We start from the raw sequence: 21541 nt of genomic DNA on the forward strand, positions 1-21541 counted from the left end.
CACCCATGTGTGCACGTGTGTGCGTGCACTCGCACACACACACACACACACACATCTGATTCTCTTCTGCTCTTCAAATAATCATAGAATTTTAGAAGACTTAAGAATGCTTTCTTGTGGCTGCTCAGGGCTTTGGAGAAGAGCAAATCTACTACTATAAGAAGAAGTTTCAGAAAGCCTGGTAAGCCAAAAGACTATTTAGGAAGGGACAATAATTGATTAGGTCCCAGGAATGGTGGTTCCAACAGCTCTGCAGCCTAGGAGTGAGTTAACCCAAATTTGATAACAAAAATGTTTGTTCTTTGTGTGACAGAATCACCAAATCATGTTATCTGATGAACAGATGATAAATACTGGATTATTACATCACAATTCTCCCCTTCTAAAGAACAAAGTATTTTTATGTATATTATCTAATTAATCCTTCACACAGGTCTATCAGATATTAGGGTTTACAAAATAGCAAACCGAGGTGGGGTCCACAGTGCAGGACTTATTTACCGGAGGTTACCCAGTGTTTGGAAGAACAGGATCCATTATCTCCTGACTTCCTGCCTGGTTTCATTTTCTACAGGATATTGTTGCCTCTATGAAACAACACCCTGCCAAAGGTTTTATTACCTGAATTATGCTCCTTAAGCACAGCAGAACTTATACACAAGATGATAAAACAATGGAAGTTAGTGTCACTCCATCCTTTCAGCTTATTTTCTGTCTTGAGCTAATGGCACAGTTGGTAGGTATTGTAAATGTTCCAGTATTGCTGTTGTGTGTGCTCAGTGCTCCCCTTAGTTATATTATTATTTGGGAATTGGGTTTGTCCAGGGATAGTAGTAAAAGTATTGAGCAGGGAAAAAAAATGTTAAAAATGGAAATTGAGAAGGATCAATGAAAGAAGAACCAATAAAAGTATAGAAGACAATTAAAGAAGGAAAGATGTGGAAGAAGAGGAAAGGAAGTATAAAAAAGAAGTCAAAGACTAGGGGATAGACCCAAGGAAAGAGGAAGATAGAAATAGAAAATCAGAGGCTTGGGTCATAATCACAGCATTTCTTACACCTATACGGTAACCAATGAGCATATGTTAAAGTTTAAACAACTCAAGGCATTTATTCCTACCATCAAATACTAGTGAGGTCTCAATGAAAGAGACTTTCTAAGCACTTGTGTTTGCCTAGTAAGCAATAGGAACACACCAGGGTCAAGTATAGCAGTGGTATAAACAAGGAAAGAGAACTGAGATCTAGAATGACCCTAGGGGATGAGAGTGGGGAGAGGGGAAAACAAATCTCAACCGCAGAATCTCTTCTCCAGCAGCTCTGTGGTGGTCTCTAATCCTGCATCCTCTGCTTGCTCTGCACTTCTCTATCCACCCCAAAATACTTGGTCTAATAGTATGGGCTTCACTCACTGTGTCACTGCCGAGACTTGGACCAGAAGTAATGGCAACCACCTATATTTTGGGGTTACCTCATTTTCTGTGTTTCCTTACTCAAAATCTGTATAAATGATTTGATAATTCATTGGTTGGGTCATTCAAATTATTTCTTCATTTCCCCATGTTTTCTATAAATATTAATACTAATGAGCTATTTTATCTGTTCTATCATATCCACAAAGGCAATACCAAAGCTGTTAGAGATGGCACTATTTAAAAATAAAGTGGGTTGTATTTGTTAAATAGATAGATATTCTTTTGTCAACTTCAAATGAATATCAGCCTCTAAGCAAGAATTCCCACATATATGTAGTACAATTTTCAAGTTGGAAAATTAGAAATTTTGCCCAAATGGGAAATCTGGTCTAAACAATGTGATAAGTAACCTTTTGCTAACTACCTATTTCTAAATCCTTAAAAGGTTCTCACGGCCTTGTCAGAGTTATAGATTTTTTGGAAACTGGTTTTTATTCCATTTTAAACCCGATTTTAGAGGGCTTCTAAGTAGCTCAGTCAGTTAAGCATCTGACTCTTGATCTCAGGTCTTGATCTCAGGGTCATGAGTTCAAGCCTAGCGTGGAGCCCACTTAAAACAAACAAACACACACACAAAAAAAATCCCTGTTTTAAAAGATCAGAAGACACAAAAACCCGTCCTTCATAAATGGTCTAGGTGGAATGTAGAGAGGAAGAAGGAGAAGGGAAGAGGAATAGTGACTGTGGCACTTAATTTGACCAAATGTTTTATTTCGGACAACATTGTCTCTAAGGAGTCAGCTAGAAATTAGAGTAACAGTCACAGTGAAAAATCATGGTTGACTGCCAATTCTTATGAGACTGAAGTTACCTAGCAGTGGTCTTTCTCTTCTGAATGAAGAGTTCCTGTCAAGTGGGCTTAAGCAGTATCTACATGATTCTTAGATATTTAAATCAAAATGAATATTTGTATTACTTGATGTCTCAGCCACCAGATTTCAAATATCCAGGCTCACAACATCATATGATTGACTAATTCAATTTCCATCCTCATATTTTAGCATCAATAACTTAGCAATAGAGGGCAAGTCTTGTTCAATGAGGGCAAATCTTGAGGGAGAGGAAATAGCCAAATGTTAAGGGATGGAGCTTTTGGGAGGGCAGCACCCTGGGATTCACAAATATCAGTCAAGGAAAAGTGTTATTTCAGAGTATCTAACAAGGAGCATGGGACCCACAGATGACCTCTGTCTTTTCCTCAAGAGCACAAATTATTTATTCTAAGAAGTGGCCTAACGATCTTCCAAGAGTTAGAAAAGCTTTATTACTTGCCATTTTGGCACTTGGGACAACCATATATATTTTTTTTAATTTTATGATCCATTTGGAGATATCATGTGGCTCACCTTGTAGCTGGATCTGTGCAATCCAAATAAATTTGTTATAATGGAGCTATCGGATATAAACATTTCAGGGTATCGTGGCAAGCTTTCTTTTTTTCCTCTGAGGTCAGTAAACAAAATGAGTTTAAACCATAATAGCTTGTATTTCATTTATTGTAAGAAGTTCTGACCACATGATTGAAAAAATTAAATCTGTTTCATTAAAGGCTGTTAAAAATAGTTGTCCCATTCACCTTTTAGAAGTTGGGATAGAATTAGATGTAAAATCCAAAGAAATGTTTTCATTTCTGGATCTATCCCAACTTTTAATGATGCATCAATGGGAGTTCAGAACATGGTAGGAGGGAGGAGAAATGTGCTTTAGGAGAATTAGGGTCAAAACACAGCAAGCATTAAGCAGCTTCAGGAAGATGGCTGGAACATATTAACCAGACACTCGACCCAAATTTCTCCCTGGAGTTCAAGTGTCATAATGCCATATGACAGTACACTTCCCTGTGATAATATGCCCTATACATCAAATTGAATGCTCTTTGTGACAGCATTTAACCCCTCATAACAGGTTCAGAAAAACCCAGAGCCTTCAAAAAGCCGTATTTCTTGAAAATAATAAAATATTTTTATAATCAACCTTGATAAAATATTGTGGTAGTCAACCTAATGGTACATATGTCTAGTCTTTAGCCCTAGATTTTTTTAATTAATTAGATATCAAATGGGGAAAATCCGTTTCTAGTTCAAAGTATAGAAAGCTATTTAGAGCTAAACAGCCTTTAATTAGTTTCTGTCTAAACAGATGAAAGCAGATGGAATGATTCAAAATGCTATAGATGTATTTATAAATGCAATTAAGAGCAAAGATAATGAAACCAGCATGTTCTGCTTGAACTATAACAATAGGAACACCTTAAATTTGTTCAATTTATAAAATCCAGTCACATATATGTTTTTGTATGACCCTCTCAATATCCCTGTGACTGTTAGGGCAGAAATTAGTATCCATCTTTCATTCAATCGTGCAACAGACTTTATATCCATTTATTTACTCAAGAAATATTTATTATTTATACTAAATGGTATTTTATATATATATATATATAAATATATATATACACACACAGATACTAGGGTGCAACAGTGAACACAAAAACATTTTCTTGCCCTCGAAGAGCTTCCAACCTATTATGTATTTTTTTAATGTGTTGGATATTAGGGCTACAAAGAAAAATAATATATGGTTACCACCTTCAAGCTGCCCCCCAAAATATGGTAATGATGAGGAACCTGGGCCTAAGAAAAGTGAAATAGTTCATGTGTGGTTGAACTATTCATATCCCAGTAAAGTCAGGACTTCCTGTCCGAAGCATATGTCATTACTCCCATTACTTCTAAACTTCTCTTCCCTAGGAATAAATACAAGTATCCCAATGGGCAAAGTCAGAAACCACTAAACCACTTTTTTAAGAATTAGTGAGTAGAACCGTACATTACTTTAGTTCCCCCCCCCCCAAGTTTTTATTTAAATTCCAGCTGTTAACATAGAGTGCAATATTAGTTTCAGGTGTAGAACCTAGCTATTCATCACCCATGCACAACACCCGATGCTCATCACAAGTGCCCTCCTTAATACCCAGCACCTGTTTAACCCCAACCCCCTGCCCACCTTCCATATATTACTCTTAAATTACTTGCTGACTGTTGATATTTTTCAGGAGAAACTATGGCACTGTAAGAAACATTAAGGCTTTGTTTTATTAATAATCCTTAGTTCCTATGCAGTATGTTTGTAGCATTTAACTGCAATAGAACAAAGCTTTAAACATTACAGATCTTTTCCAGAGCAAGTTTGAATGAAAACACTCATTTCGGGTAAATGACAAATGTTCTCAAAGCTCCAGTTTGACAATTACAGATTTTACATATCTAGAGCCAAATATCCTCACTGAAATAGAGGTGGACACTGGGTAGGGCATCCCCAATATGGCAAAAGCCTTGAACTGCCCTCTAAAGGGTCCAGCTGGATTGTCCTAAACTCTTTCCACAGATTCAGTAGCGTTTTGAATCATTCCATCTAAAACAGTCCCGCTGGGGATAGGGAGATGGTTTTGTTTAGCCCATCCTCATGATCGTACCATGGGAACTGTGAGATGACAGTGTCAGAAAAGACAAAAGAAGGAAGGAAAGGGGATAGAATACCACAAAACAGCTCATTTTCGTCTTCAGCATATTGTGCTTCTGCATTGTGGCAATTCCTCAGGTATGAACCCAGAGTAGTTATCAACCAGTAGATCAGTAGGATTTACCTGGAAAGGCTATAGTTCAGCTTTTTACGGTTACCCTATTGCTTTTGAAAGTGTATTTTCCATTTTGTCGAAGAGTCTTTCTGCCAAGGATACAAATGGCAAGACACTTGCCTCATCATTTTTATGGGTTCCCCTGTGTGTTTCATAGTTTTTATGTGTTGTTACAAATGGGGCCAAGTTTTCCAAATGACAACTTCTCATTTCCGCTGATTGCCACAGGACTCCATTGATTAGCCAGCAAGGTCTTTGTAACTGCCTCTTCCCCCCTTTCTGTCTCTAGCAACAGGACCTTGTGCTGTTGAGGTGAAGAAAATGATAGTTTTCTGCTTTGGCAGCATCTGTCATTTATAGACAAGTGCCATCATAAATTTGGCATACACCTATCCAAATCCGGGAGGCCGAGATTTAGTATCCCTCATAAAATAATAGATTAACTATATTTATGACAAACATCTTAAATCTGAAGTTCTGGGGTACAATCATGTAGAACATAAATTGAGTCCCATCTGTCTAAAGAGAACAGACCATTATACCAAGGCTCATATTTTCATGAAATGTACATATATCATTAAGACTTTCAAAGTCAATTTAAAAAATGAAACTGCCTCCATCTTTGCCCATCCACCTTGAATTTGACAACAGCATTCTGCCAGGCAAGGCTGAAGATTCTTAGTTAAGTGTTTGTCAGACTCTGGAAACTAACTTCTGAAACTTGTGAGGATTTTATATTGCTTCGAAATAAGACTATTTATTGTTAGTTTCTCCACTTTGAAAGCTATTTCCTTAGCATCACGCTAAGAAAGTGAACCAAAAGTTGAGACTTCCTTATGATTTGCTGAGGTTCTGTTAACTTGTAATTTACTAGGGATACGTTATAAACCATTCCAAAAAGCAAAACCTTGGCTATCTCCTCGTTAAGGCTTATATCACTATCAAAAACTTTCCTCATCTTCCGATGTATTTTAACTGGTATTCTTCTCTTTTGATTACACTTATTTACAACCTTTTGGCATTGACAAGATATTGGAATATAGAAGATTTTATATGTACATCGAATAATTTTGTAAATGCACAACCGAAAATGCCCCTGAGGTTGTAACAAAGGTTATTACATACATTTTATGACATTCCACTTATTTGCTTCAGGAAGAATTCTCTGACAGTGAAATATTTTTTGAGATGGGTGGATGATCAAATAGAATCACTCAGTAAATATTTGTAGACTCTGTGTTCAGGGCACTGGTACTAGGCACTTTGGGGGATTCTAGGCCCAATTCTGATGGTACCACACAAAATTTAGCTTTATGGTATAAAACTTAAAGTATTTTTCTTAGAAACATTTATAAAATATTTCCCCTTCCTTGATTTCTTGCTCTGAGAAGTACTGAGAATCAGTATTTCATCCTGCACATGGCAGTATTGTGGATACTGGGCATGGTATCACACATTAATAGTTTGGTGCCCTCTTTTTTATAGGACAGCTCTGTTCAATAAAATACTCTGTGGTGATGAAAATGGTCTGTACTCTGTGTTGTCCAACATGAGTGCCATGAGCCACACATAGCTATTCAGCACTTTAAATGTGGCTTGTGCTACTGAGAAACTGAATATTTAATTTTATTTAATTTTAAGTACTCCTCATGGCTACTGAATTGGACAGCGCATCTGCAGATGGTGGTACTCTGCTCTTTTAACTAGCCGTGACTCCAGAGAAGGCATTATGTTCTCTGAGCCTCTGTTTTCTCATCTATAAATTGGGAATAATGCCCTCCCTACATCACAGTGGTGTTTTATGAATCAAATGAAAAGATTTTGCAAATACTTAGCAAAATGTAAAGCATAATAAAAATGCCCATTATTGATGTTCTTACAGTTTGGGGTTTTTCCCTTTTGTGGAGCTGTCCCTTCTTGCTGCTATCCATGAAAGGTGATAGGTGCCCCTTGTGGTGGGCAGATACCATCATCTTCCATTATGCTGCACCTATTATAGTTTATTCTAGAAAAACAGGTCCAATCTTATTAGAATTATATGCAAAAAATAATTTTAACAGCAGTACTACTAATAACTAATGTGTAAGTGAATGATTATTGTGTGCCCAATGTTAATACGCTAAATGTCTTATATATACTATCTTATTTAATGATATAGTCGTCTGATGGACACTAGAAAGTGAGATCTAGTGAGGGGAAATGGTGGTTTAGAGTCATTCAGAGAGAAGGTAGCTTCAAGCCCAGATTCTCACCCAGGCAGCCCCTCAAATTCACTACCGTGCTATGCAACCTTTGGATGAAGGTGCATGAACTTTAACCGTACGTGCTTTCTGAAGGTTATTTGAGATTTTTTTCACTAAGTGACACTTCTAGATGTCTGACACCTCAGAAAGGTGTGTTATTTCTATTCCCACCCTCTTTTACAACTGGTTTTGTTTTTGAGAAATCAAGTTTTGAGTGTCTTTGAATAAGGATATATTAACCAAGGTATGATTTTTGAGTGTCGTTTACCTACCTTGTATGTATAACGTAGTAAAAAGAGCATGAGCTTGAAGTCAGACATATTAGCTCCACTTCTCACTGACCGGATAACTTTAATCAAATCATGTTCACTGACCTGTTTTCCCATCTGTTAGAAGGGAGGGCTAAGACCTACCTCCCAGAGTTGTCAGGATTAATGAATCAATATTGGCAGCTTCGGTGCCTATCACATAACAGATACTCAATAAATGCTAGCCATAAAAGGCAACCATTGTTCAAAGAAATTTCCCATCCCCGTCCTTTTGACTCTATGACCATTCCATGCCTTGCTGCCATGCAACAGTGACCTGTACTTACTCTCCTCTTTATGGGCTTGTTTTATTATCTCATAGTAATTATTTACACTTGTGTTTTCCTTCCAGACATTAAGGCTTGATGAGCCTGACTCTCCCGGTGGGACATGTAAAGATGTGGAAGGACTTCCTTGGTCTTCCTCACATTTCTATACATGGAGGAAATGTCTTTCTACTCATTCTCCCACTGCTTAAAGTATCTCGTCTGTTATGGCCTCTGCAGCTCCCGGTACTTCATCCCCCACATGGCAGTCACATAGGTAGCATATATTAAATTAATACCATTCAGAAGACTTTCACAGGGAAGCTGCAACACCTTCTATAGTTATGGACATGGCGAGAGGACACTGGTTAGCTCTTTTTCCTTTGTCTTCAATAAGATGGATACCCCACCTCACAGGTCAGCAATCTGCCCTCTACACAGTTACAGTATTAAAAGAAAGGATATCCCAACACATCTCCATTTGTTAAGGCAGAAAACTGGGTGCTACCTGTGGAGAAGCAGCCCCACCTTGAGCCAGGGTTGGCTACTGCGGAGGAGAAGGGAGGGTGTGATGGGAATAAGAAGCACACTCCTGCCTGACAGGTCCCTGCTGGCATTTATGTCAGTAAATGAGAAACTTGTCAGCTCATACATTTTATTTCTGGCTTCTTATAAAAACTTTTCTTAGTGTGCAATTTTTTAAATAATTTGTGTATGCTATTAACTAGTTAGCCTCTAGGAAATATGTGCTTTGTTTTCTTTCAAATATGAAGTGACATAAATACTAGAATTTCTTGCCATAACAGATTATTTTATTCCTTGCTTGCAAGTATTTGGACTTCTGTCATAGTTTTATGATAATTTTTACTCATTTAACTAGCAAAATGGCCATATTTAAGTTAAAACAATTTGTCTTTCCTACAATATCTTTGTTCTTAGTTCTCTGTTAATAAAGAAAATATTTTCACTCCATGGGAAATTAATTAGGATACCACATTTTGAGTTAAGGAAAAGTTATTCATTTTATTCTTTTCAACAAAAATTTTATCCAGTCCTTTGATTAATCCATAAGATTAAATATCCAGTAAGAGTTTTTTTTGAGTATTTTGAAAAACTGCTAGTAGATGTCTGTTTATGTCACTTATGGCATTTTAAATTGAGAGAACCCTTTTAGAAAGCAACATCATAGAATAAATAAAAAACCATAAAAATGTTCATCCCATTAAACTAGTTAATTCCTCTTCCTGTAATTTATACTAATGAAATAATCCTAAATACAAAGCAAAAAAATAAAATGTTACATATGAAAATGCCTACTGTAGCAGTATTTGTATTAATGAAAAGTGGAAACAATATGATCAGTACCAGGGAAATTATTTCAGTAAAGTACTTGTACCCACTACAATATTATGCAGCCTTACAGTAAATGAAAGCAACATGAAAAATGCATGTAATACACTAGATCAAAAGTTACAAAATGGGTTGTTCATGCATGTATGTATTAAGCCCCCACTGAATACGCTGTGTCATGCTAGGCACTGGGTATGTGTTAGTGAATCAGGCAGACTCGGGCCACGCCCTCCTGAGAGTATACCCTCTGGAAGGGTAAATGCTGAACAAGTAATAAACTACATGAAAAGAGACGGGTGCTGACCTTCTGGGAAGGAAAGGAAGCCTTAGGCAGAGGACTTAAGCTCCCTCTGCCTCATGGGAAGGAAGGTAGCCTTGCAAACAGGGGCTCCGGTTTGTGGGGGGGGCGTGGAAGGGAAGAAGGACCAGTACGCCCCAGGACTCAGATGTGAAAGACGGCCTGGTTTACATAATCGAAGCACTGAGAGGACACTTGGGGACAAGGAAGGGAATTTAGGGTGTTGGTAAAAAAGTGGTTGAAATGATGGCTAGGAACAGAAAGAAGGCAGCATGAAGTGATGGGTGTCAACACAGAGGTTCTTAACCACTTTGGGTGCCATGGATTCCTGTGGCCTAGTCTCAGAATGACATTTTTATTTGTTTTCATCGCTTTTTTTTAAAGTAATCTCTACAACAAGCATGGGGCTCAAACTCATGACCCCGAGATCAAGAGTCCCATGCTTCACTGACCGAGCCAGGCAGGTGCCCCTCAGAAGGATGTTTTTAAATCCATAAAATGAAAATTAAGTTTTACAAAGAAAACCAAGTATACTGAATACCGTTGTTGAATTTTTATGATGATATAGTAACATAACAATAAGGCATTAAATAAGATCTAGCAACAGGTCTAATATCGACGATAATTTTGAAGTAATGTGAGGCATAAACAGAGTTTCAAGCTTTTTATGACTACTGTAATATCTGATGAAAATATCTTGTTTCTATTAGTGGACAAGGTTGCGGGTACTGTTAAGACTGCTGGAGTTTTTTGCCTTCTTTTATAATTGAAGAAATGCTAAATTTCAATCAGAGATAAATGAAAATAAAGATTATTTTTTTTTTGCCACCAAGTTCATGGATCCTGTGAACTCATAGGCCCCTTGGGAGTCCATAGACCAACCCCCAGTTAAAAACTCCTGCTTAGTGTGGAAGGCTTATGGGTTTTTTTTTTCCCCTCTATTTCCACATACTGTTATTTGCATAATAACTTCCAATGACTAGATGAGTTTATATACCTCAGGGCGTGGGTAGGATGGGAAAGAAATTTGTAGCCATAAGGCCCCATGTCACAATATTCCTAAGGGATCTAGATGATGAGAACCTCTAGACAGCCCTTTGGGTGCCTAGGCCTCTTGAATTAACATCACTTTTTAAAGGAGACTCTCTGTGGTCAACAGACTTTCTCCTGCAACCCATAGCCCTTAAAGAAAAAGCCACCTTTGGGTGCCTGGGTGGCTCAGTTGGTTAAGCGACTGCCTTCGGCTCAGGTCATGATCCTGGAGTCCCGGGATCAAGTCCCGCATGGGGCTCCCTGCTCGGCAGGGAGTCTGCTTCTCCCTCTGACCCTCTTCCCTCTTGTGCTCTCTATCTCTCATTCTCTCTCTCTCAAATAAATAAATAAAATCTTAAAAAAAAAAAAGAAAAAGCTGCCTTGGGCAATTTCATAATAAAGCAGCAGATTGAATTTGGGCACAAATGCTAGATCCAAAGTGTAAAAGTATGATTGGCTTTTAGCAGCAGCATATTTTTAAAAGGATTAGTAGTTTTCTTACACTTGGGCACTCCAGCCCCTGAATGTCTGTAGTCTCCTTAGGACAGGCAGTACCCAGTCAGTCCATAAAGAGTGGCAGCGCACACCCATCTCCCAGGGGCAGCCTGACGCAATGAGCTTGTTTGAAGAAAGTAATGGTTTTTTGTTTTTTTATTTTCTCTATTAAATAAAGATACATTTTTTAGATGAAGAAAGACTCAGTGCCCTCATTATCTCTCAGGCTGACCTTTCCCTTGTCAGTCTACCTGGAGTTTCAAAGCTAACCCCTAAATTCTGCATCTAGAGAGGGAAGAGATGGGAGGAGCAGAATTCAGATGTTTTTCCTTATACCTTGTGAACCCATGTTTCCTCTGTAAATGGTCATTCATTTAGAAGGAAAAGAACCTACTCCTCATTCCACCTAGAAAATTAGTTTTTAATCTTAGTCCTGGCTTTGAATCATCACTGGACCCACTCCCTGAGGGACTTGATTTGAGTGACAGGAGTTACTTATTCTATTTTCCATAATAAAGCTGCCTCAGAAATAACTGTTTCACATCTCTCAGTGACAAATAGGAAAAGGAGCAATTTTTCAACCTGAAGAAGTTGAAATATGATTATTGTACAAGTCAAATGGTTGGAAAACTACACAAAACAGGAGAAAGCTGTTCATTAGATTCCAGCTCTAGCAAACAAGCCCTCTTTTGTGCTCCCTTAGAAAAGTGACATGCTCACTAGAATCCGTGCCAACTCATTCATACAGAGGTGGGCTACCAGCTTTTAACAGGGAGCTACTTGGAGATGCCACTGTTTTATCTGAGTGTGAGACCAGCAGCTTCTGCCCCTCAGCAAAGTGGCATGAAGACGACGGGGCGATTGTCATGCAGAGCTAGGCAATGACTGCCATTTCATCGGACCACAGAATCACTGTAGGGTGTAGCCCAGTGGCCAGACCCCAACTGACATGGGCTTTCAAATGGAAAGAGCGGGATATCCTAACTCTGGACCACAGTCTGGCAGAAAACGACAGTACAGGACCTGTTTTGAACTTACAAAATCGGTCACCTAACTTTCATGGGTCCTAACGTACTTCCAATAAATAAGCTTTTTTGTTTTTTTAAAGTAAGGACCTAGAGGGGCACCTGGGTGGCTCAGTCGGTTAAGCATCTGCCTTCGGCTCAGGTTATGATCCCAGGGTCCTGGGATTGAGCCCCGCATCGGGCTCCCTGCTCAGCGGGAAGCCTGCTTCTCCCTCTCCCTCTGCCTGCTGCTCCCCTGCTTGCACACGCTCTCTCTCTCTGTCAAATAAATAAAATCTTTAAAAAAATAAAGTAAGGACATATAGATTCATATTCAGTGAAGAGTCAATTTTATAGATAATTTTCCCTGCTTCCAGGATTAGTCTAAAGGCCAAGATATGAAAATCAGACATAAACATAGTTAATTAGGATTTAGCAAGCTTCCCAGTGATCAACTGTGCTTGAAGAGGCAGGGTTTCCGGGATTTAGCTGGAGGCATGGTAATGTAGCATTAGATGTGAAGGGGCCCCACCAGCATCAGTTGACCCAATGTAGGATATTTGAGTGCTCTGAGAATTTTAAAAACTAGTTTTAATTTCCGTGTCTGTCCTTGGCTACTTGTGTCTCTGGGCTTGTCATATAAGTACTCTGTTTTGTTTTCCACATCTGCAAAATGGCATATGCTATTTAGAGAACTCTTTCTGTTTCCAAAAGGCTGTTTAACAGTTTTACCCTCAAGTGAGGCATTGAGGTCAGACATTTTCCAACAAGAAGTCCTGTGACTAATAAAACAAGATGACTAACCTAGTAGGTGTTGTGAGATAAACTGGCTCACGCTATGCTGGGTAATGCTTGAGGACATCAGGAATTAGATCAAATCTAAATGAGGAATCTAGTTGGAAGTAGCTAAATTGTGTCTAGAGGACTCCAAATGTACTGGGTCAATCTCGGGCCACGTGGCATAAAGGTTATGTGCCTTGGGGATCTGGGTAGGCTGTGAGTGGTATCATCACTAAGATACAAAGCCTGTAAAATGACACCTTCAGTAATAGACATCTATTACCTAAAAGGGTGGAGAAAATTAAATAGTGGCATAAGTCATAAAAAATTAAATAGTGGCATAAGTCATAATACTTGGAATTTCTTAAAGAATATTATTGCATAAATATATCAATCATGTAACTGTTGGTAACTCAAATGAATATACTGTGCTGTTATTTGTTAATGACTGCTTACAACATTGCCAGAATGGGTTGTTAAGCTACAAATCTCTGATGACTCTCCAAATGTAAGACCCACAGTATTGCTATGACTGAAACCTTGCTATAACTAAACAGGATATCAGTTTAGTTGCAAAGAGGATGGGCTCTACTTTGATGATTTTTTTTTCACATGTGCTTTAGGTTTTTCTGGCATAGGTACATCCTTATTGATTCTATGTAAGCTTATATAGGATTCCTAATAAAGAAGATAATAAAATCTATAGGTTTGTTCATTTTATCAGATCAAAACATTGGACCAGGCACAATGTATTTGTTGTTATGACTCTGTCTTAGTACATGTCAAGGAGACCTATTTTTGAGAGAATTATTTCAAACTCAAATGACATTAAATATTGATTGCTTACATATATCTTCAACAACAATGATACAGGTATTTTACATAATTAACAGCGAAAATCTGTTCTCTCTATATTTATTTCACTTTATGATTCAGCCATTAACAGTGAATTTCTAGTATTTTTACTTGTGAGGCTAAAAGGTACTGCAATGAATTGAACATTTCTTATTTTAACATATTGTTTGCCCACCTATGGCTTTCTGTACACGGGACACAAAGATGAATTAGGACATTGTTGCAGGACTCAAGAATCTCTCTACCCTGGTAATAATTTTAACTGTGGAAAAAAATTATAGTTAATGCAAGATCAAAATATAATTATATGAAGAGGATTATGAGAGCATAGGCAAGGAAAGGAGGGAGGAGGTGGGCTTGGGGCCCAGAAGTAGCAAGATCTAGAAAGAAGGTCAGTGGTAATCTAGAGAGAATGAAAGCCTGAAATGAGGCGGTGGCACATAGTAGATGCTGAAGAAATGTCTGGTGGATAAAGAGTGAATGAGGCTGATGAAAGGAATATTTAGAAAGTAGTATCAATAAATTTAGGTCATTCGTTAAACATAGAAGGTAAAAGAGGAAGAATTCGAGAGTTATTGCTGACAGTTCTGATGTACAACTAGTAATGTCATTGATTGATAAGGGGACTGCTTGGAAGGTCTCCTAGGTGGAGATCATTCATTCAGTACCAGGTTGAGTTTGAAATACCCATGAAACATCCAAAATAGATGTTCCACAGACTATTAGGGGGGAAGAATCTTGAACCTGTGAGGAAGGTAGAGATTTCACCTATGGATTTAGGAATCTATGTCAATATGGTAGAAGTTATTAGAGTGATTAGGCCATATCACATCTGAAAAAGGACAAGAGGGTCATCTTGAGGAATGCCAACACTAGGGACAGGCTAAGAATAGGAGCTGGTGAGGCGGACTGTCGTAGAGGTTGAAGGAGAACCAGGCAAGGCCAGTGTCTGTCGACATCAAGGGGGAAGAGCATTTCAAGAAGGAACTTGGGCTCAGTACAAGAGAAGACTGAAGAGACACCATTGGTTTTGCAGGAGGGTAAGGATAAACAGGAAGAAAGGAAGTAGAAGAGCCACTTCACACGACCACTTCAAGTTCTGCACCAAAGGGAAGACAAGGGGAAGCCTCCAGGAGTGAACCAAGTCAGGGAATGACTTTTGGAACAAGGAACTTTCAGCATTTTGTAAACAGAAAGAAAGAACCCAGTGGAAAGAAAGTAGCCAGCACTATAGGCAAGAGAAAAGGAATGTAAAAGATAGATAGGTGGAAGCATATACCTTTTCCTCAGAGACGTAAAGAAAATAGGTGCAAACAGAAGAAAATGTAACATCAGGGACAAACACATCCAGCTTCCTCATTTCTGTAAGAAACAGGACACTAGACATTTGCTAATGAGAGGTTGGTGATATTGGTAGGGAACTTAAGAAGGACGGATTTTCCATGGGGAAGCCGACTGACTGTGTTTATTCCCCTTATAGAATCACTTTTTCCCCCTTTGTTTGTCAGATTTATTGACCTGTTCTTCAGATATATAAGTTTTCACTATATATGTTTCTAATTTAAGCAAATCTAATCTGTAAGATTATAAAATTTTAAAATAAGGATATGTGGTTATTGCATTGCCAAGAGAGCCATTCTTTCAAAAAAAAAAAAAAAACTCTTAAAAAAAAAGAAAAGGAGAGAGGGAAACAAACCATAAGAGACTGTTAACAATAGACAACAAACTGAGGGTTGATAGAGGGAGGCAGGTGGGGGTGAGCTAGATGGGTGATGGGGATTAAGGAGGGCACTTGTTGTGATGAGCACTGGCTGTTGTTTGTAAGTGGTGACTCACTGAATTCTACTCCAGAAACCAATATTGCACTGTATGTTAACTAAGTAAAATTTAAATTTGAAAAAAAAAACTCTTTTAAATAGTGCATTCAAATTATTACCAAATTTTCCAAGATCTTTTTGCACATGCCTTTCAGGAAAACATCTAATAAATAAAAGGGGGTAACTGACTGTTGTATCTGATCATTATCTGCAATGTTGGTCTTTTCTTCCTGCTCCTTTAGACGGGGGCAGACCTGTTAATACTAGAAATGAATGCCCCTTTCTTTGTGCATCCACCAATATAGTGATGCTCTATACATCTGTACATCTCTTATTACATTTTGTTTTGCAAAGAACGCCAAGGTACCAAATTGGCTTATTCATCTTGCAGCTTGCGTGCTGCTGCCTTTCCCCCCGCCCAAGTCCATTAACTGTCTGAATGCAATTCCACTTTAAACTTTAAAATATCTGTCATCAGTTGGTGGTTTCCGTCACTTTTACTGTGTCAAGTGTGTAGCTAAGGAAGGGACAAATGAAGCAAAGGGTTAGGAAGTCTTCCACAGCACACCAATCAACAAGCATACAGGTTTGCAGTGTTCTAGGGGGTTGGGTTTTTTTGTTTTGGGGGTTTTTTTTTTGGTCTGATACAGAACCCCATGGGCTTTTTAGCTTCACTTCTCACAAGACTGCACAACTAGTAAGGAAGTATGTACTGTGACTGACACCCATTAATTTCTCATTATTTAGAAAGTGGGAAGATAAAACAGAGGAGAATGTTTTCAGAATTCCTTATCAAAGTGAGCTAACTTGATTTAATGAGTGGTAAGCAGTAATGAGGCATTGCTTTGTTTTTTGGAATACAAATGAGATGCCGGACAAGGTACTCGTGAATACAGGAAAGAATATGACCAGCGGTCCTTTCCCTGCATGCCTCTGTTGCTAATTCTTTTTAGCGAAATATTAAATATAAAAAGGAAAATTTAATTGTACAAAGAAGTGACAAGCAGTATATTTCAGTGACCTCAGAAAGCACAAAGAACAATTCTGTTAAAGTTGTGGCCTTGGTTTCCTGAGCACTTTTCTCAAGTTAAAAAACAGCAACAGCAAAAGATTTGACCAAGCACTTCACAAAAGAAGGTATATAATTGGCCAATAAAAATAGGCAAAGGTGTTCAATACCATTAGTCAGTAGGGAAATACAAATGAAAACCTCAGTGAGACACCACCGCAGCTCCACCTGAATGGCTAAACCCAAGAGGACTGACAGTGCTGATACCATGTGTTGAGGAGGGGGTACAACAGCTGGAATTCTCACACACTGCTGGTAGGAATATAAATCACAAGGACTTTGGAAAACTGTCTTTAGAATCTACTAAAGGTCGATAGAGATAGATGATAGATAGATAGATCTATGTATGTAATGGCCCAGCAATTCCACTCCCATGCATATACATTGACCATAAATGAGTATTTATGTCTACCAAAAATACATATAAGAATGTTTATAGTAGCATTATTCAAAATAGCCCAAAACTGAAAATATTCCAAATGTTTATCAATAGTAAATAAGTGGTGGCATAGTCATACAATGGAATACTCTTCAGCTCTTAGAAACGAAGTTCTATGTACAGCAACATGGATGAATCTTATAGACATAATGTTGAGTGAAAGAAGCCATACGCAAAAGAATACATGTTGTGTGATTACACTTCTATGAAGTTCAAAAATAGGCAAAACTGATCTAAGTTGATAGAGATGAGGAAGGTGGTTACCTTGGAGGGAGAGGGAGTATCAACTGATTGGAGGTTCAGGGGAGCCCTCTAGGATGGTGGAAACATCTATAGTCTTTTATCTTATGTACCAGTATCTTGCATCTTGTATTTCCTACATGTCTTATATCTTCTGTTTCAACAAATGCATGCATATGTATAAATTCATTAAACTTTATGTACTTTCTCATTCCTCAGAGACATCAGATATCAGAAAGTCTGGTCTTATGGAAACTTTAGGCTCTTATCCAACTGAACGCTGCCTTCTTCCTGGCTTAGTTTGGACCACGAGACGGCGCATAGTCTGCTCTTCTCTTCTTCCCTATCCTATAATCTCTAGTGCTTGCCCTTTCCAATTGTTAGGGATAGGGGGGGAAATTAGAGAAGAAAGGGCAAATGTTTTTGTACTTAATGACAGTCATTGATGCCCTCTGCGTGGCAGGTGTCCAGATGCTGTCTCTCTCTGGAGGACCATGTGTAAAGTCTTCATGTGGTTCTTCCAATCCTTCCACAGCTCCCCCCACCAGAGAAGTCCACTCCTCAGCCTCTTGCTGCCAGGGTCCTGGTGATCAGCCTTCTCTTCAGTTACCAGTAACAGGGCTCAAGCCTGACCGCCTTTCAAGATGTCCTATTGACCCAAAGAAAACTTGTTCAACCTTGACATGCCAAACTGAGATTACAGGTCCTTCAACTTCTGACCTGTCTTAGTCCAGCTCATCTATCCCCAGCTTTCCTTTCCCCTACTTCACCTGGTATGAGGGGCAGATGACTAAGATCAGAAGTTGTCAGACTGGGAAATGAAATGCCAGTGTCCCTTCTTACATGCACTTCTGGTTTTACTACTTTGGCTAGATTCAGAAGCATCCAACCAGGACAGAAGCTCATGATGCCAGTGAGTCCTCTGATCCTTAGATAGGCTAGAGAAGTGCATGAAAAGATGTTGGTACCAGGATAAGTTCTACTACCTCTTAGAAATGCTACACGTTTGTGTCAGGAGGGTTCCTTGGGAACTTACTCTAAGATGCTGAGATACTTGATGGCCAATTGCTTTCAGTTTGGGCTTGCATCCTTCATTCTGAGGCAACCAAACTCCCATTCTGTATCTATTTAACATGGTAAAAGTGCAAAACAGAAATAACCCAAATATCAAAGAAGATTAGTTGAATAAATTATAGTACCTCCAAATAAGTAAATATCATGTTATAAATCATGATCCAACTCTACATTTACTGACATGGAAAGATATTCTTGATTTATTGCTAATTGAAAAATGTTAGTGACCTCATGTTTCTGTCTATTCACATATATTATTGTGTAAATAGTATGAAGTAACAGTTATCATTATAATAATCTAGGTCAAGTGTTGACAGACTACTACCTGTGTGGGCTAAAGCTAGCCTTCTGCCTATTTTTGTAAATAACGTTTTATTAGATCACAACCATGCTGGTGGCTCCTTTCCTGCTATAATAGCAAAAGCTTAGTAGTTGCAACAGAAACAGTATGGCCTACAAAAGCTTAATGTATTTTTACCATCTGGTGCTTTACAGAAAAAGTTTATTTTAGGTGATGGAATAATGGGTGATTTTTAAAAGTTTTTTGTATGACTTTATTTTCTACATTGAACATAAGTTTATTATATAAAATATGTATCTGTTATTAAATCATTAAAACCTGGTTAGAAAAAACTTAAATTAGTAACATTAAACTGGAGAGTAACCTTGTAAGTGGAGTCATAAAAATTGGATTTTAGGTTCCAAAGTTCTACTTCGAAACATAAGATCTACAATGTAGTTATAATATTATTTTGATTGTTTTTTTAAATTAAGACCTATATATGGATATGAGTCTTCTAGTTACCAACAGGATTAGTTTCTGGAAACTGCTTCCAGAACTCCTGGCATGTTCTTTTCATCTTCTGTGTTAGCTTATTTGTCCTCTGAAGCTGTGTTTTCAGTAATATAGCGCAAAGTTTGATGAACAGGTGGGTTAATCTGAGTAAAGTTTTGGAGTAAAAAATAACTGTGATGAATAAATATTGAAGACTGATTTCTTTCACATAGTTTATCAACTAGATATGAGAACAGTTCCAAAATGGGAGGTTTTCAAAATGCTTAGAACTTTGGGAAATAAGTAAATCAATGTGGAACCTTCCCCGACAGCTACTTTGAAGAATTAAATTCTCTTGGATGCGTAAATTACAGATATTTGTTACAAAGGACAATTCTGATGTAGCTAAGCAAATTTTGCTTCAAAGTCTTGTAGGATAAAACCTAATAAAAGGCGTTTGAGTAATCAGAAAATAATGAAGACAGTCAGAAGACCTGCTAATTAACACTAGGTGAGGGACTACTTGAAAATGGAATTCACATTAACCAGAAGAAGTTCCAGATGACATGCATCTTTATTAAAAGAAACAGAAGTAAACAGTACATTCATTAAACTTTCAAATACACAAAATAAGGAGGCTTTAAAAAATGCCAATGAGAAAAGAAAAATAACAGAATGGATTTTGATAAAAATATAAAGCCATTAAAATGAGAAATAACAAAATTAAGCTTTGAAGCTTATGAATTTGTACATCCAGAAAGAATGCCAAAGTTTAAATATATTATTGCATTGATGATTTTCGGATCTGCTTTATTGACTAACTAGTATCAATCCAATGGCAGAATTTCCTAAATATGATGGGACCATTTACACATTTTCAGGGTCAAAATTTATCCCTGTATTCACAAAGCTTAAGACTCTGGCCTATCTAGAGGCTAAAAAGTAAAACATGACTTATGTAAACATACCATATCTCTTAATATTTTTAAAGGAAAATGGCCTCCCTTAGTATCCATTTTACAAGTTTTAAGATATCCTCTACCTTCTGATTCAACTCACCATTATAATAATATCTCTCGTTACACCTGTTGCCATCATCTGTGCTGAGCTAGCAGGTATTAAGCAAGCAAACGCCAAGCTTTCTAACACCTAAGCATTTCCTCATGTTTCCACCTCTAACCATTCACTTCCTGTTCCTTCTCACCTCATCCTGTGCTTGTCTAAATCTGACCTTCAAAACCTGGCCAAAATATCACTTCCTTTATGAAGAATGTCTCTCTCTTCCTAACCAGAAGAAATCATTTCCTGCTCCATGTTCCCATGCCTCTTACCCGTTTCTGTCATAAATGAGAGATCTCTGAGTGACTATCTCATTTTCCCTGCTAAACTTATATTTTCTTAGTCTATACCTACTTTATTTACTATTCTCTTCAGTGTCTAGCACATTGTCAGCAATTAGCATCTTGTTAATATTCATTTGTTAATGAATAAATGACCTCTTTTGAAAAGGAGATATGGAAAGGAAATCTGTTTAATTTTTCTTAAAGAAATAGGAATAGAGAGAAAAAGATAATTCTGTCCATCTTCTCTGAATCAGATGATTGTTGAATAGGCTAGATATTTTCATTGAAGGCAAATATGCTTTAAAACTAAAGAAAGCAACAGCTTTATCACATCTCCAGTGACCACTGTATGCCTTTTATAATGTTAATGCCACATGAAGTCCACCCTTTGTGCAGGAAGATGAATACACTACCCAGTGAATAGTTAGAGAAAAACCTCATGCTCATTTATGCCACCTACTAATCTGTGGGACATTATTCAATTTTGATGAGCCTGAGTTTTCTCATCTTTGAGATGGGAATAATTATTTTCAGCCTTAACCTATTTCACAAGTTTGTTGTGACAGATAATAAGATAATGTAAGTGATGGCACTTTGTAAATTGTAACATTCTATATAAATAAGAGTATATGAGGGAGATCAATATAAGGGACAATAAAATAAATACGAATAAGAGAGAGAATGAGTAAATGACTAAAACAGGTCAGATTCTTTAGGTGAAATTTGTATGAAATATCTTATGAAATGCTTGAAGTAAAGATTTTGCTCTGCAACAACTTGAGTTCCATCACAAGAAACTGAGTAATTCTGTAAGTGCAAATGTTAAGATTACTGAATGATTTCACTGCTTTGTGAGTTCTATAATATTGTAAAATCACTCTGAGGGATCCTTATAGATGAGATACTTCCAAGCCTGAAATAATCTTCAATCTAATTTACTTACTGTTACCATTTAAGAAGATTGATTTTATTTCCTTCTCTCATACTATGGAAGTCAGTTTAGTAAGAGTCTAAGACCTTTTCCATCATACTTCATGGCATC

The 21541-nt window shown here is 37.7% G+C and overlaps 1 protein-coding gene across 4 annotated transcripts in view; it reads left to right on the plus strand.

Annotated features, from left to right (window-relative positions):
- Window positions 1-21541, plus strand: part of ZNF385B (zinc finger protein 385B) — a 302554-nt gene that overhangs the window by 275124 nt on the left and 5889 nt on the right. The window lies entirely within an intron of this gene.

Source organism: Eumetopias jubatus, unplaced genomic scaffold, assembly GCF_037043125.1.
Source record: "Eumetopias jubatus isolate StellerSeaLion01/CBP00866 unplaced genomic scaffold, mEumJub1_p1.0 scaffold_3, whole genome shotgun sequence".
Lineage (NCBI taxonomy): Eukaryota > Metazoa > Chordata > Mammalia > Carnivora > Otariidae > Eumetopias > Eumetopias jubatus.